The sequence below is a fragment of the Oncorhynchus nerka genome, linkage group LG22 (genome assembly GCF_034236695.1).
Source record: "Oncorhynchus nerka isolate Pitt River linkage group LG22, Oner_Uvic_2.0, whole genome shotgun sequence".
NCBI lineage: Eukaryota > Metazoa > Chordata > Actinopteri > Salmoniformes > Salmonidae > Oncorhynchus > Oncorhynchus nerka.
Genome location: NC_088417.1, coordinates 94,204,410 through 94,230,970, shown reverse-complemented (window position 1 = coordinate 94,230,970; position 26,561 = coordinate 94,204,410). Strand labels below are relative to the sequence as shown.

The following is a 26,561-nucleotide window of genomic DNA, read 5'->3' as shown; positions in this document are numbered from 1 at the left end:
AGATATTAAAATGTTATATTCATCCAATGTCTGCCATGTTTTTGGATGAGGTGATGACCTCGTCGCTGCTCCTTGTGTGCACTGAGTGCCAATGTTGATCAGTATAAACCGGATGCAACCCAGATATAGGAAATCCATGAATCGGTTTATGGGAATGTTAGTAGATTACCTTGAGAACAACGGTCGGGCATCTTGAACGGAGTCTTCAATTCTTATTATTCCTCAGTGCTAGGCGTAAATCGGACAATTTGTATTAATAAAACCCCATAATACAACACCCTTTGAAATGCAGGGGATCATCAACTTGACAAAAATGATCCGCTCAAACGCGCCCATTCTCTCAGTTTGAGTCTGCGTGCACGTTAACTGGAGACTCCCAGCGTCGTCCGGGGTAGGCTGTCATAAATAAAACGTTGTTCTTATCTGACTTGCCTAGTTAAATAAAGTTTACATTATTTAAATGTTTTTAAAATAACCATCAATTCGGCCCACAGGGACAATAGAAAACGACCCTGGGTTTATAAGCGCGGATATCAATTGAAATTTACTTCAGAAATAAGAACAAACTCAATGTTTGCCATTAATGAATTGACCCTTCTCAAATGTTTGAACAAGTCTGTATTATTCCAAACAAATACAATTACAGCTCCTGACACTGTGACTGAATGGAATCTCACTGCCATACAGAACTACGGCTCCCAGAATCCAAGCCTCCTTTTACCGGCCTAAACGTCACATTCCTGCATTCCCCGGTGTCTGGAAGCGTAATCTTTTCTTTCCGAACACATTTCTCTCCTGAGAAATACACCGATGACACGGCGGGTTTAATATCAGGAGGTTCTTCAGGATTCCCCCAGCTGTCCGAATCCAAGATTTGGGTGAGGATCTATTGTTTTCTGTCTTATTTTGAAATGATGTTTTGCCGGTTAAGTGTTAAACTACAGTAGGGTAGATAGTTAGCTACGGGTGTGTAGCTAAGCAGATCCAATGCGCTGCGCCCTGTGGCTAAATAACGTTTGAGTACATTTCAACTGATTGTGGCTTGCGGTAAAACTGTGACTGCCTTGTATAACTAAAATTATTACAGGCAACATTTGTCTTTAACTTTGAGGGTTAATTCAACTAAATGACATTTGCATTAGTTGATTATCAAAATGTCCTATGCAGACTTCCTAGCCAGACAAACCTGTTGACATTTTATTAGCTAGTTCGTCAGCCTCGGTTGCATCACCTTTGTTAGATGCAGACAGCAGATCCAGCCAGGCAGGCAATGTAGCTAGTCAGGCAGTGTAGGGCGTGGAAGCACCGGAGACCGGACAGATGTTTTCGTTCAACATATTTTTTGGCTCGCGCACTGCACGATAGAACACCGACCGATTTCGATATCTAACGGTTTGGGATCCGAAATCCGTCTTTGTTGTTATTATTCGCAGATTTGTGTTACTCTCATAAACCATGAACGATAGACCCAGCTGAGACAGTTGGCAATATGCTATATTGTACCAGCTATATAGCTAGATGCTATATTGTACCAGCTAGCCCTGGCCTATACAGTGCCAACATAGCCAGTCAGGTGAGTGCAGCCCATTAGCTAGCTGAGTTTTTGATCAGAACACATTTACTTGGTCATTTAGCTAGTTAGCTACCTAGCCACAGATAAAAGGGAAACTGTTTAAAAAATATATATATTAAAAAATATATTTTTTAGATATCTTTAACCTAGCTAACTAGTAAGTAAGATTACTACTTACTAATTACATGGCTTGTTGTTGTCACACCATGAAGGCGTTGCTTCATTTAACAGTTACAGAAGCTCCTCCAGGTTATTCACTAGCCTGGTTTCCTTTGATTTCTAAAGAGATTATGTCCGAGCCACACCAATCAAATACAATGAAAATAAATGTCTGCACTATTGCTGAGTTGAAATTGAGGCAAGCCCATACATGTTCAGTTGGCATGGTATCTGAGGAACAAACGTTTTTTCCTGCGATATATGTATGTGTCTATCTATGTGCATGGCTGGGGTATGTGGGGGCTGATACTTTCAATCAGGTTGCCCACCCGAGTGACTGATAAAGGGTTGTTGCATACACATAATAGGATGCATTTGAAAATAGTATTGCTGTCACTAACAAGCTCATGGATCTATAGCACCAAACAGTGGTATTTGAAGACATTAATGTGAAAACGCCTGCTGCCGGTATGCTGTGTCTGTTGTCCGTGGTAGGTCCGGTTTAACCAGTGTCCTCTGCCGGTTTAACCAGTGTCCTCTGCCGGTTTAACCAGTGTCCTCTGCCGGTTTAACCAGTGTCCTCTGCCGGTTTAACCAGTGTCCTCTGCCTTTTTCTCTCATTGAGACACAATCATCTGAGAGAGAGTACAGTGGTTATTATCTGCATGATGTCAAGACAATCCACCTAGTTTCTGCCATATTGCTTTCATACATCCAGTCATCAGATCTGTGAAGGGTAGTGAACGAGAGCAGAGGGGAGGAAACATCTTCCTGGGATGAAACACCAGCCCTATAGAGATCATATAATGTATTATTCTATATGTACTGGGATTCTTGTTATTCTATGCACAGCCTGCCTGGGCCTCTCTCATCAGTGTCTGGGCAGTGTTGTGTCAACTTAGGCTGTAATGTTTTGTGTCAGGTCAGCTGTGGAAAAAGCCCCAGTCAGTTATCTAATCTAAGTGCTCTCTGTGTTGATATCTGTTGCCTACTAATGCAGTCCTGAGGTCACAACCTATGGCCCTCTGTCACAACGAGACCTGAGATGATGATCTAACTCAGCGGTTCCCACCCTTTTTTGTTTACTGTACCACCAACTGAACTTTGCTCTGCCCAGAGTACCCCTGAAGAAACCCCCTCATGTGCATTTTATCAGTAGACCTATGGTCTCATGAGTCTTCTCAAGTACCCCCCCTGTGGATAGACCAAGTACCCCCAGGGATGCTAGTATCCCTGGTTAGGAACAACTGACCTAAATGACCTGGCTTTGGTAGTTTGTGTCTCTAGTCAATACTTTTAACCACCTAATGTTGCTTCTGTTATTTGGTCAGTATTTGCCTTGGAATATATCTTTCAGCAGGTTGTTGTGGTTTATCTAATATATGTTATTGGCTTTGTTGGTGACTGGTAATACTTTCACTAATGACACCGAAAGTCCTCTGCTTATCTATCATTGTTCATTGGCCACTGTAGCTAGTCCTGGAGAGCTCACTGCTCCTAACAAAGTTTTTTTGTCATCTCATCTGTTTTTGATAGAAAGCTTTGAGGCCTTAGACTAGCTTTCCTGTCTTGGCTGAAAATGCATATATTAGTGCCCCCATAGGCCCACTAGGTGTATGATGTTCTGCATGTCATACACACTCAGGCTTGGTTGTAAGAGAAGACCTTGTGCATCAAGCCTGAGGCTTACATGGTGAGCCAGGCAGTTAGGGCAGCCTAGAGGGTCTATGCTATCCTTGCACGCCCCTGTCCCAGTCCCTGCCCCTACTACCAATCTCACCAGGGTCAAGCCAGGGGTACAATGGTCCCATTGTCATCCCCAATCCTTTATGTTAAGATGGGGTCCTCCTCTCTCCCGTCGCCCCCACAAGCCCCTCAGTGCAGCCATGACGGCCTCTTCTCTACCTAGGATAGTAGATTGACATTCAGCCTCTTCTCTACCTAGGATAGTAGATTGACATTCAGCCTCTTCTCTACCTAGGATAGTAGATTGACATTCAGCCTCTTCTCTACCTAGGATAGCAGATTGACATTCAGCCTCTTCTCTACCTAGGATAGCAGATTGACATTTAGCCTCTTCTCTACCTAGGATAGCAGATTGACATTCAGCCTCTTCTCTACCTAGGATAGCAGATTGACATTCAGCCTCTTCTCTACCTAGGATAGTAGATTGACATTCAGCCTCTTCTCTACCTAGGATAGCAGATTGACATTCAGCCTCTTCTCTACCTAGGATAGTAGATTGACATTCATCCTCTTCTCTACCTAGGATAGCAGATTGACATTCAGCCTCTTCTCTACCTAGGATAGTAGATTGACATTCAGCCTCTTCTCTACCTAGGATAGTAGATTGACATTCAGCCTCTTCTCTACCTAGGATAGTAGATTGACATTCAGCCTCTTCTCTACCTAGGATAGTAGATTGACATTCAGCTCACACAGAACTGTTTACCCACACTGTAGGGTCACTGTAGGGTCATGTCATTTCAGCAGCCTGTGACACCCACCATCTCAGATTGTTCTGAAATGGTTTCTGTAGTTAGAAACAGATAAGCATTCCTGCAACATCATTTAGTTGAAAGATAATTTGAAATTAAGCTAATTGATTGAACCCAAATTGGCCTTTTCAATTCATAGGATTTATATAATATTCAATCAATATTCTCTCAGGACATACGGGGAAAGGCTAAATAGTGTACATACTGTGCTGCTGTCTCTATGCATCTGTAGTAAGTCTGTAGTCAGTGTGCCTGGGAGTGAAATCTCCACTGAGTGATGGACTGGCTGGGGCGTATTGTGTTGTGGAATGTGCTGCCAGTGGAGTGCATTCCACTGACATACCTGCACACAGAGCACACCATAAACAGTCCTCTGTGTGTGTTTGTTGTGTGTGTGTGTATATGTATGTGCTGTGAGTACTTGCATAACCTAGCACCAGCACTAGTCTGTAATACGATTCCACAGAAGAGCATTATCAGTGACAGTCTATAACCTAGCACCAGCACTAGCCTCTGAGAAGCCGCTAGCCACTCCAGCTAAGAGTTTGTTAAACTCCTTGTGTCAGAGCAGGCCTGGGAGTGAACTCTGCTGCCTTAACACATTGTGTATCAGCTGGTCTAGGCCTTCCGGTATCCTTTCACACAAGGAGTTTAACAAACTCTTAGCTGGAGTGGCTAGCGGCTTCTCAGAGACTAGTGCTGGTGCTAGGTTATAGACTGTCACTGATAATGCTCTTCTGTGGAATCGTATTACAGACTAGTGCTGGTGCTAGGTTATAGACTGTCACTGATAATGCTCTTCTGTGGAATCGTATTACAGACTAGTGCTGGTGCTAGGTTATAGACTGTCACTGATAATGCTCTTCTGTGGAATCGTATTACAGACTAGTGCTGGTGCTAGGTTATAGACTGTCACTGATAATGCTCTTCTGTGGAATCGTATTACAGACTAGTGCTGGTGCTAGGTTATAGACTGTCACTGATAATGCTCTTCTGTGGAATCGTATCAGTGTTGAAAAAGAAGCCAGCCATGACAGACGTAGGCCTATCCTTAAGTTATCCTCATGATTGTATAACACTCTCTCATTAATGCCCATTCATTCAACAGAGTGATTAAGTTTTGTCCTGGGGTTGACCCTGTACCTCCCTCTGCTCACAGCACAAAGGATGGGAGTTTAGGTCTATTTATTTATCCTGGCAGTGGCCATAACTGTAATGATGCAAGGAATACAATTATCACTGGTATTGGCAATGGAAGGCTGCTGCTGGTCTCTGATCCCATGCATTATATCTACTGCCGTTGTGGCCTTGAGCAAGGCATTTTAACACACCACAAAGTCAAATACTGCTCTGTATAAAACATGTGGTCCGTCAACCCTCCACCTGGAGAGCTACTGGATGTGCAGGATTTTGAACCAACCCTGCTCAAACACATGTCAGCTAAAGCCTGCACACCCAGTAGCTCTGCTGAGCTCTCCTGGAGGATTGTAAAAATTACAATTACAACCAAAGACTGTATTTGATCAAATAATTCTGTCGTTCAATGAACCAGGTATTAAATGGCCAAGATGTTTATCCATTTGTAAAGCTAAAATATTCAGTTTTCAGAGGAAATCTTGACAGCATACGAGTTACTTGTCATTTAGGCTATTGTAAAAATATTATCAAGATTATCACGGCGGTATCCAGATTTTCATCGTCATACTGTCCTTCGCTCATTCTGGAATTTACGGTATTACTGGCATACCACACAAGGGGGCGCTAAAAAGCCCATTGGGCCTCTATTACTAGAAGGCTAACAAAATGAGCACAAACTAATATTGAAATTACACAGACGCTGTTAGCTAAGGAGCGAAAACGGACAAACTAATTGCAAATCCAGCTCATAAAGTAATACAAGCATAGCTATTAGCTAACGAATGTCATTTTTGGTGTGTAAACATTAGAACAGTAGAGCAACATGTGTATGTAGAGCAACATGTGTATGTAGAGCAACATGTGTATGTAGAGCAACATGTGTAGGTGGAGCAACATGTGTAGGCGGAGCAACATGTGTAGGTGGAGCAACATGTGTAGGCGGAGCAACATGTGTAGGCGGAGCAACATGTGTAGGCGGAGCAACATGTGTAGGCGGAGCAACATGTGTAGGCGGAGCAACATGTGTAGGCGGAGCAACATACGCGGAGCAACATGTGTACGCGGAGCAACATGTGTACACGCGGAGCAACATGTGTAGGCGGAGCAACATGTGTAGGCGGAGCAACATGTGTAGGCGGAGCAACATGTGTAGGCGGAGCAACATGTGTACGCGGAGCAACATGTGTAGGCGGAGCAACATGTGTAGGCGGAGCAACATGTGTATGTGGAGCAACATGTGTATGTAGAGCAACATGTGTACACGGAGCAACATGTGTAGGTAGAGCAACATGTGTAGGTAGAGCAACATGTGTAGGTAGAGCAACATGTGTATGTGGAGCAACATGTGTAGGTAGAGCAACATGTGTACGCGGAGCAACATGTGTATGTGGAGCAACATGTGTAGGTAGAGCAACATGTGTAGGTAGAGCAACATGTGTACGCGGAGCAACATGTGTAGGTGGAGCAACATGTGTAGGTGGAGCAACATGTGTAGGTAGAGCAACATGTGTACGCGGAGCAACATGTGTACGCGGAGCAGAGGGGAGAAGAACGCAGGAGGGGAAAACAACTCTAGTAGGAAGCACATGGACAAAATGGCAGCTTTACAGAACTCATCCATAGCTCTTTGATGACTGGCAGAAAGCCATTGTAAGATATCTGATAGCAAACATTTAGTAGTGAATTGCATATGTGTAATTCCATCACCTCGTGTGCTGCCCCACAGAGACTCTCCGATAGATATAGAACTCTATGGATTCACCAGCTCCCTCTTTCTACTGTTGTACTATTTACTAACTAACACGTGACTGGCTCAACTTTACTGGGGGGAACTATGGTAAGCTTCATAACGTGACTGGCTCAACTTTACTGGGGGGGGACCTATGGTAAGCTTCATAATGTGACTGGCTCAACTTTACTGGGGGGGACCTATGGTAAGCTTCATAACGTGACTGGCTCAACTTTACTGGGGGGGACTATGGTAAGCTTCATAATGTGACTGGCTCAACTTTACTGGGGGGGACTATGGTAAGCTTCATAACGTGACTGGCTCAACTTTACTGGGGGGGACTATGGTAAGCTTCATAATGTGACTGGCTCAACTTTACTGGGGGGGACTATGGTAAGCTTCATAATGTGACTGGCTCAACTTTACTGGGGGGGGACTATGGTAAGCTTCATAATGTGACTGGCTCAACTTTACTGGGGGGGGACTATGGTAAGCTTCATAATGTGACTGGCTCAACTTTACTGGGGGGGAACTATGGTAAGCTTCATAATGTGACTGGCTCAACTTTACTGGGGGGGACTATGGTAAGCTTCATAATGTGACTGGCTCAACTTTACTGGGGGGAACTATGGTAAGCTTCATAATGTGACTGGCTCAACTTTACTGGGGGGAACTATGGTAAGCTTCATAATGTGACTGGCTCAACTTTACTGGGGGGACTATGGTAAGCTTCATAATGTGACTGGCTCAACTTTACTGGGGGAACTATGGTAAGCTTCATAATGTGACTGGCTCAACTTTACTGGGGGGAACTATGGTAAGCTTCATAATGTGACTGACTCAACTTTACTGGGGGGGAACTATGGTAAGCTTCATAATGTGACTGGCTCAACTTTACTGGGGGACTATGGTAAGCTTCATAATGTGACTGGCTCAACTTTACTGGGGGAACTATGGTAAGCTTCATAATGTGACTGGCTCAACTTTACTGGGGGGGGACTATGGTAAGCTTCATAATGTGACTGGCTCAACTTTACTGGGGGGGACTATGGTAAGCTTCATAACGTGACTGGCTCAACTTTACTGGGGGGGAACTATGGTAAGCTTCATAATGTGACTGGCTCAACTTTACTGGGGGGGAACTATGGTAAGCTTCATAATGTGACTGGCTCAACTTTACTGGGGGAACTATGGTAAGCTTCATAATGTGACTGGCTCAACTTTACTGGGGGAACTATGGTAAGCTTCATAATGTGACTGGCTCAACTTTACTGGGGGAACTATGGTAAGCTTCATAATGTGACTGGCTCAACTTTACTGGGGGGGACTATGGTAAGCTTCATAATGTGACTGGCTCAACTTTACTGGGGGGAACTATGGTAAGCTTCATAATGTGACTGGCTCAACTTTACTGGGGGGGACTATGGTAAGCTTCATAATGTGACTGGCTCAACTTTACTGGGGGGGGGGGACTATGGTAAGCTTCATAATGTGACTGGCTCAACTTTACTGGGGGGGACTATGGTAAGCTTCATAATGTGACTGGCTCAACTTTACTGGGGGGGGGAACTATGGTAAGCTTCATAATGTGACTGGCTCAACTTTACTGGGGGAACTATGGTAAGCTTCATAATGTGACTGGCTCAACTTTACTGGGGGAACTATGGTAAGCTTCATAATGTGACTGGCTCAACTTTACTGGGGGGGACTATGGTAAGCTTCATAATGTGACTGGCTCAACTTTACTGGGGGGACTATGGTAAGCTTCATAATGTGACTGGCTCAACTTTACTGGGGGGGGGACTATGGTAAGCTTCATAATGTGACTGGCTCAACTTTACTGGGGGGGGACTATGGTAAGCTTCATAATGTGACTGGCTCAACTTTACTGGGGGGACTATGGTAAGCTTCATAATGTGACTGGCTCAACTCTACTGGGGGGGGGGAACTATGGTAAGCTTCATAATGTGACGGGTGAAATGAGGAACACAATCTGCTTTACGTCTTCAACTATTGCATAAGTTGACTACAGCGTTTCTTGAAAAACCATTCTGTGGCTTTTCCCAATTCCCCAGTATACCCCCGGCCGACTAAATGGTTTACTAGCCAAACTACACAATATGTTTTAAATTGGCAATGTGAAGTGTTGATTTCATGGACTGAAATAAAAATCCAGAAATGTTCCATATGCACAAAAAGCTTATTTGTCTACATTTTATGGCACAAATTCGTTTACAAATTGAGTGAGCATTTCTCCTTTGCCAAGATAACCCATCCACCTGACAGGTGTGGCATATCAAGAAGCTGATTAAACACTATGATCATTACACACCAGCACCTTGTTCTGGGGACACTAAAAGGCCACTGTAAAATGTGCAGTTTTGTCACACAACACAATGCCACAGACGTCTCAACTTTTGAGGGAGCGTTAATTGGCACGCTGACTGCAAGAATGTTCACCAGAGCTGTTGCCAGAGAATTCGACTAACGGATGCATATCTGTATTCCCAGTCATGTGAAATCCATAGATTTGGGCCTAATGAAATTATTTCAATTGACAGATTTTTCTCATATGAACTATAACTCAGTAAAATCTTTTTAAAATCTTTAATAAAACATTTTTGTTCAGTATAGCAATGATGTAGCTGTCCCTCTGCAGCAGACATGGTGAGCAATATGTTTGGAACATGGAATCACAATACATATAGAATGGCAATACATATCGTATCAGCACCTAAGTATCGTGATAATATCGTATCATGAGGTCAATTCCCAGCCCTAGCGTGTGTGTGTGTGGTGTGTGTGTGTGTGTGTGTGTGTGTGTGTGCGCGCGCCACGGTGAGGTTATCCACTGTGGTGAGCAAGCAAACACATTTGATGAATTGCCTGTCATGACTTCATCTATTTTTACTCTGCGATGGCATCTCTCTCATTGTCATAGGCTAGTCCTAATTGATTGTATTTTTTTACAGCCAATGACTGCAGACATTTTTCAAATTGGTCCTAATCGAACAGATAATGAGTAGAGTATTGTGTAATGATGTGTATTAGCCGTAGTCATTGTTGAAGTGTGTATCATGTCATTGACGTGTGTGTTGTCTCTGTCATTAGACACCCACTTCCATTAGTGTCAGTCCTACTCTGCATGGACCTCTAGAGAGGAGGAGAGACCTTCATCTGTGAGCTACGCTCGTCACCAGCGCCTCTGCACTGCAGCCTTCCCACCTCCACACACTTGAAGACTCTCTGTAGAGCAGCTGTATTCAAAGTCGGGGTCACGACGGGGAAGTGCAGTGGGGTCGCCTCCAAAATAAAATAAACGTGTTTTAAAAAAAAAAAAACTTTTTTAAAGGTTGTGTCTTTTAGATTTGGGGTTGGGTGGGGTCGTGTGAAATTTGTGCCCCAGAAATTGTGTCTGAAGTCCCTGCTGAAAAGGTTTGAATACCACTGCTGTAGAGTGACTGTGCTGTATCTAACATCTACTGTTGGCATAATGGGGCTGTTCTGTGGCTTTGCAATACATGTTTGAGTCTCTGTCTCCCATCGTCGTGCAGTGTCTCCCCCATCGTCGTGCAGTGTCTCCCCCATCATCGTGCAGTGTCTCCCCCATCGTCGTGCAGTGTCTCCCCCATCGTCGTGCAGTGTCTCCCATCGTCGTGCAGTGTCTCCCATCGTCGTGCAGTGTCTCCCATCGTCGTGCAGTGTCTCCCCATCGTCGTGCAGTGTCTCCCCCATCGTCGTGCAGTGTCTCCCCATCGTCGTGCAGTGTCTCCCCATCGTCGTGCAGTGTCTCCCCATCGTCGTGCAGTGTGTGCAGTGTCTCCCATCGTCGTGCAGTGTCTCCCATCGTCGTGCAGTGTCTCCCATCGTCGTGCAGTGTCTCCCATCGTCGTGCAGTGTCTCCCATCGTCGTGCAGTGTCTCCCATCGTCGTGCAGTGTCTCCCCCATCGTCGTGCAGTGTCTCCCCCATCGTCGTGCAGTGTCTCCCCCATCGTCGTGCAGTGTCTCCCCCATCGTCGTGCAGTGTCTCCCCCATCGTGTGCAGTGTCTCCCATCGTCGTGCAGTGTCTCCCATCGTCGTGCAGTGTCTCCCATCGTCGTGCAGTGTCTCCCATCGTCGTGCAGTGTCTCCCATCGTCGTGCAGTGTCTCCCAGTGTGTCTCCCATCGTCGTGCAGTGTCTCCCAGTGTCAGTGTCTCCCATCGTCGTGCAGTGTCTCCCATCGTCGTGCAGTGTCTCCCATCGTCGTGCAGTGTCTCCCATCGTCGTGCAGTGTCTCCCATCGTCGTGCAGTGTCTCCCATCGTCGTGCAGTGTCTCCCATCGTGCAGTGTGCAGTGTCTCCCCATCGCGTGCAGTGTCTCCCCCATCGCCGTGCAGTGTCTCCCCATCGTCGTGCAGTGTCTCCCCATCGTCGTGCAGTGTCCCCATCGTCGTGCAGTGTCTCCCATCGTCGTGCAGTGTCTCCCCATCGTCGTGCAGTGTCTCCCCATCGTCGTGCAGTGTCTCCCCATCGTCGTGCAGTGTCTCCCCCATCGTCGTGCAGTGTCTCCCCATCGTCGTGCAGTGTCTCCCATCGTCGTGCAGTGTCTCCCCATCGTCGTGCAGTGTCTCCCCCATCGTCGTGCAGTGTCTCCCCATCGTCGTGCAGTGTCTCCCCAGTGTGCAGTGTCTCCCCATCGTCGTGCAGTGTCTCCCCATCGTCGTGCAGTGTCTCCCCCATCGTCGTGCAGTGTCTCCCCCATCGTCGTGCAGTGTCTCCCCCATCGTCGTGCAGTGTCTCCCCCATCGTCGTGCAGTGTCTCCCCCATCGTCGTGCAGTGTCTCCCCCATCGTGCAGTGTCCCCCATCGTCGTGCAGTGTCTCCCCCATCCGTGCAGTGTCTCCCCCATCGTCGTGCAGTGTCTCCCCCATCGTCGTGCAGTGTCTCCCCCATCGTCGTGCAGTGTCTCCCCCATCAGTGTCTCCCCCATCGTCGTGCAGTGTCTCCCCCAGTGCAGTGTCTCCCCATCGTCGTGCAGTGTCTCCCCCATCGTCGTGCAGTGTCTCCCCATCGTGCAGTGCAGTGCAGTCTCCCCATCGTCGTGCAGTGTCTCCCATCGTCGTGCAGTCTCCCCATCGTCGTGCAGTGTCCCCATCGTCGTGCAGTGTCTCCCATCGTCGTGCAGTGTCTCCCATCGTCGTGCAGTGTCTCCCATCGTCGTGCAGTGTCTCCCATCGTCGTGCAGTGTCTCCCATCGTCGTGCAGTGTCTCCCCATCGTCGTGCAGTGTCTCCCCCATCGTCGTGCAGTGTCTCCCCCATCGTCGTGCTGTCTCCCCCATCGTCGTGCAGTCTCCCCAATCGTCGTGCAGTCTCCCCAATCGTCGTGCAGTCTCCCCCATCGTCGTGCAGTGTCCCCCATCGTCGTGCAGTCTCCCCCATCGTCGTGCAGTGTCTCCCATCGTCGTGCAGTGTCTCCCATCGTCGTGCAGTGTCTCCCATCGTCGTGCAGTGTGTCGTGCAGTGTCTCCCATCGTCGTGCAGTGTCTCCCATCGTCGTGCAGTGTCTCCCATCGTCGTGCAGTGTCCCCCATCGTCGTGCAGTGTCTCCCATCGTCGTGCAGTGTCTCCCATCGTCGTGCAGTGTCTCCCATCGTCGTGCAGTGTCTCCCATCGTCGTGCAGTGTCCCCCATCGTCGTGCAGTGTCCCCCATCGTCGTGCAGTGTCCCCCATCGTCGTGCAGTGTCCCCATCGTCGTGCAGTGTCCCCCAGTGTCAGTGTCCCCCATCGTGGTGCAGTGTCCCCCATCGTCGTGCAGTGTCCCCAGTGCAGTGTCCCCATCGTCGTGCAGTGTCCCCATCGTCGTGCAGTGTCCCCATCGTCGTGCAGTGTCCCCCATCGTCGTGCAGTGTCCCCCATCGTCGTGCAGTGTCCCCCATCGTCGTGCAGTGTCCCCATCGTGGGTGCAGTGTCCCCCAGTGCAGTCTCCCCATCCAGTCTCCCCCATCGTCGTGCAGTGTCCCCATCGTGGGTGCAGTGTCCCCCATCGCGTGCAGTGTCCCCCATCCGTGCAGTGTCCCCATCGTCGTGCAGTGTCCCCATCGTGGTGCAGTGTCCCCCATCGTCGTGCAGTCTCCCCCATCGTCGTGCAGTCTCCCCCATCGTCGTGCAGTGTCTCCCATCGTCGTGCAGTGTCTCCCATCTCCACTACATCATGTGGCTCCACTTTCCTTTTTTTCTACTTGTCACCTGACTGTTTTGTTAGCCCATGATGTCTCATCCTGTGTCCAGTTTCTCTGTGCTCGCTGTGCTCCAATCGATCTCGGGACCTCATGATGATCAAACTAGGCATGCTCCAATTCACATCATCAGTCATCACTCCTCCGGAGAGAACCAGTTAGTCTGCACGCTGCCTCAAACTTCGTGTGTGTGTGTGTGTCTGAGAGAGAGAGAGAACAGGGTGTCTGCATGCTGCCTCAAACTTCATCTGCTGTGTGTGTGTGTGTGTGTGTGTGTGAGAGAGAACAGGGTGTCTGGGAATAATCTACTTCTATGGATTGTCTTTATTATCCAGCACACACACACACACACACGGCATGGCAGGTAAGGCTAATCTGAGCCTCTAGTCTTTGGTGTGACATGCTTACAAATGAGTTAAAAATGAAATGCTGAAATATCTTGAGTCAAGTATTCAACCCCTTTGTTATGGCAAGCCTAAATACACTACCTGACCAAAGGTATGTGAACACTTGCTCGTCGAACATCTCATTCCAAAATCATGGACATTAATATCTAGTTGGTCCACCCTTTGCAGCTATAACAGCCTCCACTCTTCTGGGAAGGCTTTCCACTAGATGTTGGAACATTGCTGCAGGGACTTGCTTCCATTCAGCCACGAGCATTAGTGAGGTCGGGCACTGATGTTGGGCGATTAGGCCTGGCTCACAGTCTGCATACCAAAGTTGTTCGATGGGGTTGAGGTCAGGGCTCTGTGCAGGCCAATGAAGTTCACTTCAATTCACATACCGCCCCAATAGGTCCACAGACGATGCAATCGCCATCACACTGCATATTGCCCTATCCCTATCCCATCTGGACAAGAGGAATACCTATGTAAGAATGCTGTTCATCGACTACAGCTCATCATTCAACACCATAGTACCCTCCAAGCTCATCATTAAGCTTGAGGCCCTGGGTCTCAACCCCGCCCTGTGCAATATGGTCTTGGACTTTCTGACGGGCGGCCCCTAGGTGGTGAAGGTAGGAAATAACATCTCCACTTCTCTGATCCTCAACACTGGGGCCCCACAAAGGTGTGTGCGCAAACTGAAATGGTCCACCCACACAGACAGTGTGGTGAAGAAGGTGCAACAGTGCCTCTTTAACCTCAGGAGGCTGAAGAAATTTGGTTTGTCACCTAAAACCCTCATCACCTGGTACGGCAACTGCAATGCCCACAACCGCAGGGCTCTCCAGAGGGTGGTGCAGTCTGCACAACGCATCATCGGGGGCAAACTACCTGCCCTCCAGAACACCTACAGCACCCAATGTCACAGGAAGGCCAAAAAGATCATCAAGGACAACAACCACCCGAGCCACTGCCTGTTCACCCAGCTACCATACAGAATGCGAGGTCAGTACAGGTGCATCAATGCAGGGATCGAGAGACTGAAATACAGCTTCTATCTCAAGCTTGAACAGCCGTCACTAACGCAGAGAAGCTGCTGCCTACATACAGACTCGAAAATCATTGGCCACTTTAATAAATGGATCACTAGTCACTTTAATAATGTAGACTGTAAACTCTCCTTCCAGACTCATATCAAACATCTCCAATCGAAAATCAAATCAAGAGTCGGCTTTCTATTCCGCAACAAAGCCTCCTTCACTCACGCCGCCAAACTTACCCTAGTAAAACTGACTATCCTACCGATCCTCGACTTTGGCGATGTCATCTACAAAATTGCTTCCAACACTCTACTCAGCAAACTGGATGCAGTTTATCACAGTGCCATCCGTTTTGTCACTAAAGCACCTTATACCACCCACCACTGCGACTTGTATGCTCTAGTCGGCTGGCCCTCGCTACATATTCGTCGCCAGACCCACTGGCTCCAGGTCATCTACAAGTCCATGCTAGGTAAAGCTCCGCCTTATCTCAGTTCACTGGTCACGATGGCAACACCCATCCGTAGCACGCGCTCCAGCAGGTGTATCTCACTGATCATCCCTAAAGCCAACACCTCATTTGGCTGCCTTTCGTTCCAGTTCTCTGCTGCCTGTGTCTGGAACGAATTGCAAAAATCGCTGAGCAGCTAACCGATCGCTGCAGCTGTACATAGTCTATCGGTAAATAGCCCACCCATTTTTACCTACCTCATCCCCATACTGTTTTTATTTATTTACTTTTCTGCTCTTTTGCACACCAATATCTCTACCTGTACATGACCATCTGATCATTTATCACTCCAGTGTTAATCTGCAAAATTGTAATTATTTGCCTACCTCATGCCTTTTGCACACAATGTATATAGACTTTTTTTCCTACTGTGTTATTGACTTGTTAATTGTTTACTCCATGTGTAACTCTGTGTTGTCTGTTCACACTGCTATGCTTTATCTTGGCCAGGTCGCAGTTGCAAATGAGAACTTGTTCTCAACTAGCCTACCTGGTTAAATAAAGGTGAAAAAAATAAATGAAAAATAAAAAATATAAATGTTTACATATCTTTCAATACTCATCTCATATACATTTTATACCATCTATTGCATCTTGCCTGTGACGCTCGGTCATCGCTCATCCATATATTTATATGTACACATTCTTATTCCATCCCTTTAGATTTGTGTGTGTTAGATTACTTGTTAGATATTACTGCACAAGAGTTTCGCTACACTCGCATTAACATCTGCTAACCATGTGTATGTAACCAATAAAATTTGATTTGATTTTGCTCTGGTCAAAAGTAGTGCACTATATGGGGAATAGTGTGTCCTTTGGGACATGCCCATAGTATACAGTGGCTATAGGTGATTACATATCAGTGTAACTAACCACATGAATGCTTACCATATCTCCAGAACCACAATTACATTTGCCCTCTAAGATTAGGTCAGTTCTCCAACTGTCCTCTGAGGCAGCTCATGTGAATCAAACAAGTTATGCTGAGAGTTTACCCCATCTAACTGGGAGGCAGTGGTGGAAAACGTACCCAACTGTCATACTTGAGTAAAAGTAAAGATACCTTAATAGAAAAATGACTCAAGTAAAAGTCACCCAGTAAAATAGTATTTGGTTTGAAATATATTTACGTAGTAAAAGTATGTAATTTCAAATTCCTTAATAAGCAAACCACATGGCACTTTTTTGGTGTTTTTTTTTTGTGGAAAGCTACAGCCACACTCCAACATTCACAAGCGAAGCATGTCGGTTTAGTGACCCTGCCAGATCAGAGGTAGTAGGGATGACCAGGGATGTTTGCTTGATAAGTGTGTGAATTTGACTATTTTCCTGTCCTGCTAAGCATTCAAAATGAAATGAGTTCCCTTTGGTGTCAGGGAAAATGTATGGCGTAAAAAGTACACTATTTTCTTAAAGAATGCAGTGAAGTAAAAGTGTCAAATATTAATAGTAAAGATACCTCAAACTACTTATGTAGTATTTTAAAATAATTTTTCTTAAGTACTTTACATCACTGCTGTGAGGTATTTTCGGCTACTAATTGGTGAATTAATACTGTATCCTAACTGGACTAGTGCAATTCATCGTACAGATAGTCTGGGGCAGACTGAGTCCCTGCACAATGCTTTATTGCCTTGACTGGCTGGCTGGTAGCTGTTCTGGTGTTCTGACTGGCTGGCTGGTAGCTGTTTTGGTGTTCTGACTGGCTGGCTGGTAGCTGTTCTGTGGTGTTCTGACTGGCTGGCTGGTAGCTGTTCTGGTGTTCTGACTGGCTGGCTGGTAGCTGTTCTGGTGTTCTGACTGGCTGGCTGGTAGCTGTTCTGTGGTGTTCTGGCTGGCTGGCTGGTAGCTGTTCTGTGGTGTTCTGGCTGGCTGGCTGTTCTGTGGTGTTCTGGCTGGCTGGCTGGTAGCTGTTCTGTGGTGTTCTGGCTGGCTGGATGGTAGCTGTTCTGGTGTTCTGACTGGCTGGTTGGTAGCTGTTCTGTGGTGTTCTGACTGGCTGGCTGGTAGCCAGAACAGCTACCAGCCAACCAGTCAGTGTTCTGACTGACTGACCAGCTGTTCTGTGGTGTTCTGACTGACTGACCAGCTGTTCTGTGGTGTTCTGACTGACTGGCTGGCTGGTAGCTGTTCTGTGGTGTTCTGACTGGCTGGCTGGTAGCTGTTCTGTGGTGTTCTGACTGACTGGCTGGTAGCTGTTCTGGTGTTCTGACTGGCTGGCTGGTAGCTGTTCTGTGGTGTTCTGGCTGGCTGGTAGCTGTTCTGTGGTGTTCTGACTGGCTGGCTGGTAGCTGTTCTGTGGTGTTCTGACTGACTGGCTAGCTGTTCTGTGGTGTTCTGACTGACTGGCTGGCTGGTAGCTGTTTTGGTGTTCTGACTGGCTGGCTGGTAGCTGTTCTGGTGTTCTGACTGGCTGGCTGGTAGCTGTTCTGGTGTTCTGACTGGCTGGCTGGTAGCTGTTCTGACTGGCTGGCTGGTAGCTGTTCTGTGGTGTTCTGACTGACTGGCTGGCTGGTAGCTGTTCTGACTGGCTGGCTGGTAGCTGTTCTGTGGTGTTCTGACTGACTGGCTGGTAGCTGTTCTGGTGTTCTGACTGGCTGGCTGGTAGCTGTTTTGGTGTTCTGACTGGCTGGCTGGTAGCTGTTCTGTGGTGTTCTGGCTGGCTGGCTGGTAGCTGTTCTGTGGTGTTCTGGCTGGCTGGCTGGTAGCTGTTCTGTGGTGTTCTGGCTGGCTGGATGGTAGCTGTTCTGGTGTTCTGACTGGCTGGTTGGTAGCTGTTCTGTGGTGTTCTGACTGTCTGGCTGGTAGCCAGAACAGCTACCAGCCAACCAGTCAGTGTTCTGACTGACTGACCAGCTGTTCTGTGGTGTTCTGACTGACTGGCTGGCTGGTAGCTGTTCTGTGGTGTTCTGACTGGCTGGCTGGTAGCTGTTCTGTGGTGTTCTGACTGACTGGCTGGCTGGTAGCTGTTCTGTGGTGTTCTGACTGGCTGGCTGGTAGCTGTTCTGTGGTGTTCTGACTGGCTGGTAGCTGTTCTGGTGTTCTGACTGGCTGGCTGGTAGCTGTTCTGTGGTGTTCTGACTGGCTGGCTGGTAGCTGTTCTGTGGTGTTCTGACTGGCTGGCTGGTAGCTGTTCTGACTGGCTGGCTGGTAGCTGTTCTGACTGGCTGGCTGGTAGCTGTTCTGACTGGCTGGCTGGTAGCTGTTCTGACTGGCTGGCTGGTAGCTGTTCTGACTGGCTGGCTGGTAGCTGTTCTGACTGGCTGGCTGGTAGCTGTTCTGACTGGCTGGCTGGTAGCTGTTCTGACTGGCTGGCTGGTAGCTGTTCTGACTGGCTGGCTGGTAGCTGTTCTGGTGTTCTGACTGGCTGGCTGGTAGCTGTTCTGGTGTTCTGACTGGCTGGCTGGTAGCTGTTCTGGTGTTCTGACTGGCTGGCTGGTAGCTGTTCTGGTGTTCTCACTGGCTGGCTGGTAGCTGTTCTGTGGTGTTCTGACTGGCTGGTTAGTAGCTGTTCTGTGGTGTTCTGACTGGCTGGCTGGTAGCTGTTCTGTGGTGTTCTGACTGGTTGGCTGGTAGCTGTTCTGGTGTTCTGACTGTCTGGTTGGTAGCTGTTCTGTGGTGTTCTGACTGGCTGGCTGGTAGCTGTTCTGTGGTGTTCTGACTGGTTGGCTGGTAGCTGTTCTGGTGTTCTGACTGTCTGGTTGGTAGCTGTTCTGTGGTGGTCTGACTGGCTGGCTGGTAGCTGTTCTGTGGTGTTCTGACTGGTTGGCTGGTAGCTGTTCTGGTGTTCTGACTGTCTGGTTGGTAGCTGTTCTGTGGTGGTCTGACTGGCTGGCTGGTAGCTGTTCTGTGGTGTTCTGACTGGTTGGCTGGTAGCTGTTCTGGTGTTCTGACTGTCTGGTTGGTAGCTGTTCTGTGGTGGTCTGGTGTTCTGTCTGGTAGCTGTTCTGTGGTGGTCTGGTGTTCTGACTGACTGGCTGGTTGGTAGCTGTTCTGACTGGCTGGCTGGTAGCTGTTCTGACTGGCTGGCTGGTAGCTGTTCTGACTGGCTGGCTGGTAGCTGTTCTGACTGGCTGGCTGGTAGCTGTTCTGACTGGCTGGCTGGTAGCTGTTCTGACTGGCTGGCTGGTAGCTGTTCTGACTGGCTGGCTGGTAGCTGTTCTGACTGGCTGGCTGGTAGCTGTTCTGACTGGCTGGCTGGTAGCTGTTCTGGTGTTCTGACTGACTGGCTGTTCTGGTGTTCAGGCTGGCTGGCTGGTAGCTGTTCAGGCTGGCTGGCTGGTAGCTGTTCTGGTGTTCTGACTGGCTGGCTGGTAGTTGTTCTGGTGTTCTGACTGTCTGGCTGGTAGCTGTTCTGTGGTGTTCTGACTGTCTGACTGGTAACTGTTCTGGTGTTCTGACTGGATGGCTGGTAGCTGTTCTGGTGTTCTGACTGGCTGGCTGGTAGCTGTTCTGGTGTTCTGACTGGCTGGCTGGTAGCTGTTCTGGTGTTCTGACTGGCTGGCTGGTAGCTGTTCTGTGGTGTTCTGACTGGTTGGCTGGTAGCTGTTCTGGTGTTCTGACTGTCTAGCTGTTTTGTGGTGGTCTGGTGTTCTGGCTGGCTGGCTGGTCGCTGTTCTAACTGGCTGGTTGGTAGCTGTTCTGACTGGCTGGCTGGTAGCTGTTCTGACTGGCTGGCTGGTAGCTGTTCTGACTGGCTGGCTGGTAGCTGTTCTGACTGGCTGGCTGGTAGCTGTTCTGACTGGCTGGCTGGTAGCTGTTCTGACTGGCTGGCTGGTAGCTGTTCTGACTGGCTGGCTGTTAGCTGTTCTGACTGGCTGGCTGGTAGCTGTTCTGACTGGCTGGCTGGTAGCTGTTCTGACTGGCTGGCTGGTAGCTGTTCTGACTGGCTGGCTGGTAGCTGTTCTGACTGGCTGGCTGGTAGCTGTTCTGACTGGCTGGCTGGTAGCTGTTCTGACTGGCTGGCTGGTAGCTGTTCTGACTGGCTGGCTGGTAGCTGTTCTGTGGTGTTCTGACTGGCTGGCTGGTAGCTGTTCTGTGGTGTTCTGACTGGCTGGCTGGTAGCTGTTCTGGCTGGCTGGCTGGTAGCTGTTCTGTGGTGTTCTGACTGTCTGGCTGGTAGCTGTTCTGTGGTGTTCTGACTGGCTGGCTGGTAGCTGTTCTGGTGTTCTGGCTGGCTGGCTGGTAGCTGTTCTGTGGTGTTCTGACTGTCTGGCTGGTAGCTGTTCTGAATGGCTGGCTGGTAGCTGTTCTGACTGGCTGGGTGGTAGCTGTTCTGACTGGCTGGCTGGTAGCTGTTCTGACTGGCTGGCTGGTAGCTGTTCTGACTGGCTGGCTGGTAGCTGTTCTGTGGTGTTCTGACTGGCTGGCTGGTAGCTGTTCTGTGGTGTTCTGACTGGCTGGCTGGTAGCTGTTCTGTGGTGTTCTGACTGGCTGGCTGGTAGCTGTTCTGTGGTGTTCTGACTGTCTGGCTGGTAGCTGTTCTGTGGTGTTCTGACTGTCTGGCTGGTAGCTGTTCTGTGGTGTTCTGACTACTGTAACTAAGCCTGAACTATAGTGTAGCTAGCCTGGCAAGGGAGTGGAGCTAAGGCTTCTCTGGCTTGGGTGTGGCAGGCATCTCTTTGTTGGAACAGCTGGGCTGTGTGGAGGGGGGATTGGGGGTGGACTTAGTAACCAACCACGTGGCTAGTGTTCCATAAACACCACATGGAGGAGAGCAGAGCAGTAGAGAACATTTCACAGCAGCACTGAGGGTGACAACAAAGCACAGAGAGTGAGAGAGAAAGACGGACATACACACACGCTCCTTTGTTCTTTCTCTCTGTCACTTGCTCATTGGTCATCACAAAGGCATCTTGCCCCACCCTCCTTTGTCTTGTTCTCCTGCGTTCTCATAGGTTCACCTTCTCTCTCTCTTTGTGCAGAGGGTGTATGTCTCTCCTGGACCTCCTCTCAGCCCATGCTGCCTGGACTGCAGTACTGATGCTGGTAGTAATAGTTATTCTGCTCTGCTGCCTCGGTCCCATTAGAGGAGATCGCTAGCCATATGCTGCACATCGTGTTCTGTGGGGTTTGTGCAGTGTGCTCACACACACACACACACACACACACACACACACAGTCATTTGCATCAGTGAGGTAGTTAGACGTGGAGCATGCAGCATGCGATGAAGGGTTGGTTACTGTTCGGACATAAAATAAAGGCATTAACAACCAGTATGTAGGCAAACTCCTTACTGCTCTGCTGTAGAACAGGAGCTCCAGTAACTGTCAGACAGGAGTCTAGCGTAGTATAGTGCAGTCAGTCAGTAACCCCTACCTACATGTACATATTACCTCCACTAACCTGTACCCCCACACATTGTCTTGGTGCCGCTGTATATAAAGCCTTGTTATTGTTATTTCATTTTTTTCTCTTTCGTTTATTTTGTAAATATTTTCTTAACTGCATTGTTGGTTAAGGGCTTGTAAGTAAGCATTTCAGGCTAAGGTCGACTCCTGTTGTGTTCGGCGCATGTGACAAATCAGATTTGAAAAGATAGTTCTGTCCGGAGTGTCAGCCAGGAGTCTAGGTGGGATAGCTGCAGATGCCTCCCTCCCAGTCCCACAGTCCCATCTCTGACCAGATGCCTCCCTCCCTCCCAGTCCCACAGTCCCATCTCTGACCAGATGCCTCCCTCCCTCCCAGTCCCACAGTCCCATCTCTGACCAGATGCCTCCCTCCCAGTCCCATCTCTGACCAGATGCCTCCCTCCCAGTCCCATCTCTGATCAGATGCCTCCCTCCCAGTCCCATCTCTGACCAGATGCCTCCCTCCCAGTCCCATCTCTGACCAGATGCCTCCCTCCCAGTCCCATCTCTGATCAGATGCCTCCCTCCCAGTCCCATCTCTGATCAGATGCCTCCCTCCCAGTCCCATCTCTGATCAGATGCCTCCCTCCCAGTCCCATCTCTGATCAGATGCCTCCCTCCCAGTCCCATCTCTGATCAGATGCCTCCCTCCCAGTCCCATCTCTGACCAGATGCCTCCCTCCCTCACAGTCCCATCTCTGATCAGATGCCTCCCTCCCTCACAGTCCCATCTCTGATCAGATGCCTCCCTCCCTCACAGTCCCATCTCTGATCAGATGCCTCCCTCCCTCACAGTCCCATCTCTGACCAGATGCCTCCCTCCCTCCCAGTCCCATCTCTGATCAGATGCCTCCCTCCCTCCCAGTCCCATCTCTGACCAGATGCCTGCCTCCCTCCCAGTCTCCCAGTCCCATCTCTGACCAGATGCCTGCCTCCCTCCCAGTCTCCCAGTCCCATCTCTGACCAGATGCCTGCCTCTCTCCCAGTCCCATCTCTGACCAGATGCCTGCCTCCCTCCCAGTCTCCCAGTCCCATCTCTGACCAGATGCCTGCCTCCCTCCCTCCCAGTCTCCCAGTCCCATCTCTGACCAGATGCCTGCCTCCCTCCCAGTCCCATCTCTGACCAGATGCCTGCCTCCCTCCCAGTCTCCCAGTCCCATCTCTGACCAGATGCCTGCCTCCCTCCCAGTCCCATCTCTGACCAGATGCCTGCCTCCCTCCCAGTCCCATCTCTGACCAGATGCCTGCCTCCCTCCCAGTCCCATCTCTGACCAGATGCCTGCCTCTCTCCCAGTCCCATCTCTGACCAGATGCCTGCCTCTCTCCCAGTCCCATCTCTGACCAGATGCCTGCCTCTCTCCCAGTCCCATCTCTGACCAGATGCCTGCCTCTCTCCCAGTCCCATCTCTGACCAGATGCCTGCCTCTCTCCCAGTCCCATCTCTGACCAGATGCCTGCCTGTCTCCCAGTCCCATCTCTGACCAGATGCCTGCCTCCCTCCCAGTCTCCCAGTCCCATCTCTGACCAGATGCCTGCCTCCCTCCCAGTCCCATCTCTGACCAGATGCCTGCCTCTCTCCCAGTCCCATCTCTGACCAGATGCCTGCCTCCCTCCCCCATCTCTGACCAGATGCCTGCCTCTCTCCCAGTCTCCCAGTCCCATCTCTGACCAGATGCCTGCCTCTCTCCCAGTCTCCCAGTCCCATCTCTGACCAGATGCCTGCCTCTCTCCCAGTCCCATCTCTGACCAGATGCCTGCCTCTCTCCCAGTCCCATCTCTGACCAGATGCCTGCCTCCCTCCCAGTCTCCTAGTCCCATCTCTGACCAGATGCCTGCCTCCCAGTCCCATCTCTGACCAGCCTCAGGGAGCTGTAAAGGGCAGTGACCTGTTTGTTGGAAGTTTGGCCTCAGGCAGACCGACATGTCAAGGGCAGCGGTTAACGAACATAAACATCACTTTCTGTTTCATTCTATTGACTATTATTGTATTTGTATCATGTTATGTGGCCATTTTTTGTGTTTTGAATTGGTCGCCTATAAGAGAACTCTTGTTCTGTGACTGTATACAGCTAAATGTGATGTGAGTTGATATCATTAGCAGGCTGATAGTGCTGTAATGTGAGTTGATATCATTAGCAGGCTGATAGTGCTGTAATGTGAGTTGATATCATTAGCAGGCTGATAGTGCTGTAATGTGAGTTGATATCATTAGCAGGCTGATAGTGCTGTGGTGAAGCTGTGATGTGAATTGATATCATTAGCAGGCTGATTAGTTGCTCTTAAGAGATGAATTTGCCTGCATCTTGTTTGTGCATATTGGCCTATTTTCTTTATACTTCACCACCTGATGAGGAAGTGTGAACTCAAAACACATTAGCTAGATTGCTAACCCTAAATACAGTGGGGAGAACAAGTATTTGATACACTGCCGATTCTGCAGGTTTTCCTACTTACAAAGCATGTAGAGGTCTGTAATTTTTATCATAGGTACACTTCAACTGTGAGAGACGGAATCTAAAACAAAAATCCAGAAAATCACATTGTATGATTTTAAGTCATTGATTAGCATTTTATTGCATGATATAAGTATTTGATCACCTACCAACCAGTAAGAATTCCAGCTCTCACAAACCTGTTAGTTTTTCTTTAAGAAGCCTTCCTGTTCTCCACTCATTACCTGTATTAACTGCACCTGTTTGAACTTACCTGGATAAAATACACCTATCCACACACTCAATCAAACAGACTCCAACCTCTCCACAATGGCCAAGACCAGAGAGCTGTGTAAGGACATCAGAGATAAAATTGTAGACCTGCACAAGGCTGGGATGGTCTACAGGACAATAGGCAAGAACTGTTGGCGCAATTATTAGAAAATGGTAGAAGTTCAAGATGACGGTCAATCACCTTCGGTCTGGGGCTCCATGCAAGAACTCAACTCGTGGGGCATCAATGATCATGAGGAAGGTGAGGGATCAGCCCAGAACTACACGGCAGGACCTGGTCAATGACCTGAAGAGAGCTTAGACCACAGTCTCAAAGAAAACCATTAGTAACACACTACGCCTTCATGGATTAAAATCCTGCAGCGCATGCAAGGTCCCCCTGCTCAAGCCAGCGCATGTCCAGGTCCATCTGGATGATCCAGAGGAGGAATGGGAGAAGGTCATGTGGTCTGATGAGACAAAAATAGAGCCTTTTGGTCTAAACTCCACTCGCCGTGTTTGGAGGAAGAAGGATGAGTACAACCCCAAGAACAACATCCCAACCGTGAAGGTGGATGCTTTTCTGCAAAGGGGACAGGACGACTGCACCGTATTGAGGGGAGGATGGATGAAGCCATTTTGCAAGATCTTGGCCAACAACCTCCATCCCTCAGTAAGAGCATTGAAGATGGGTCGTGGCTGGGTCTTCCAGCATGACAACTAAGGTGTGGCTCCGTAAGAAGCATCTCAAGGTCCTGAAGTGGCCTAGCCAGTCTCCAGACCTGAACCCAATAGAACATCTTTGGAGTGAGCTGAAAGTCCCTATTGCCCAGCGACAGCCCCGGAACCTGAAGAATTGGGCCAAAATCTCTGCTGCAATGTGTGCAAACCTTGTCAAGAACTACAGGAAACGTATGATCTCTAATTGCAAAAAAAGGTTTCTGTACCAAATATTAAGTTTTGCTTTTCTGATTTATAAAATGCAAATGAATTACTTAAATCATACAATTGGATTTTTGTTTTCATCTCACAGTTGAAGTGTACCTATGATAAAAAATGACAGACCTCTACATGCTTTGTAAGTAGGAAAACCTGCAGAATCGAGGTAAATACTTGTTCTCCCCACTGTGTTGTTTCTAGATGGCCATGTAATTGAGCTAACAGTAGGTACATGTATTAATATCCAACAGAAACTGGCCATTGGTAGGCCTATATATCAACTGTATTCACTGCAAATGGCGTGCTCTGTCCCGCTAGCGCATCATCTGCTAAATGACAATGAGTTTATGCTGACAGAAAGCAGACTCTCCCCTCTAACAGTAGTTGTTTTCAAAGTTTTCCCCACAATTACAACTGTCATATGGGGCGGCAGGGTAAGGTTGCAAGTTCAAATCCCCGAGCTGACAAGGTACAAATCTGTCGTTCTGCCCCTGAACAGGCAGTTAACCCACTGTTCCTAGGCCGTCATTGAAAATAAGAATTTGTTCTGAACTGACTTGCCTAGTTAAATAAAGGTAAAATTAAATGAATCCCACTGAAATCTAAGTTTAGACATTTCTAACATACTACCCAAACGTTTCTAAAGTGGAGATGAAAGGTGAATCTCTTGGGAAGTTTTACAACATTTGATTAAAATGTGAAAAGTCTGGACTGTGCTTAATGACTACTGAGTGTACTCTTTAAGCCCACGGGTGTTCCAAATCAGCCCACCTCTCAAATAATCCAATTTAATTCACTTCCAAATGTTCAAAACTTAACTGAAATGTCTTTAAAATGTGATTTATATTAACCTCCCCTAAAGTTCTAAAAATAAACTGATCGTTACTATTCATCATGAAATGAGATCAGAGATCAATGTGGATTTAGGCTTTTGTTCTTGTCAACCAGTATACACCTGATTCAACTAATCATAGACTTCAGTCAAGACATACTTAGTTGAATCAGGTGTGTTATTGCTTGTTTAGAACACAACCCTGTACCCACACCGGTGTCACGAACCGGCTCAAAGCCCGTAACAAAGGGAGACAACGTGGAGATAAGGAGTAGCAAAACATATATTTATTAACTAAAGCAACTAAGGAAAATATACAATGGTGTGTGTAATCAGTAATCAGTAGTGTGAGTGTTTTGCATGCATGAATGTGATAATGCAGGGTGTTGAAAGGTGCCAAAGCAAACAAACAAAAGGCCACCAAGAACCACAACACAATCTACATAAGGTGTCTGCCTGGAGAGAGTCTTCTCC

The 26,561-nt window shown here is 48.3% G+C and overlaps 1 protein-coding gene across 1 annotated transcript in view; it reads left to right on the top strand.

Moving 5' to 3' along the window:
• The first annotated feature begins 172 nt into the window (after positions 1-172).
• Positions 173-26,561, top strand: part of ctif (CBP80/20-dependent translation initiation factor) — a 224,797-nt gene continuing 198,408 nt past the window's right edge. The window contains 2 exon segments of the mRNA XM_065007588.1: positions 173-391; positions 647-878. The gene's annotated coding sequence lies outside the window, so the exon portion shown is untranslated.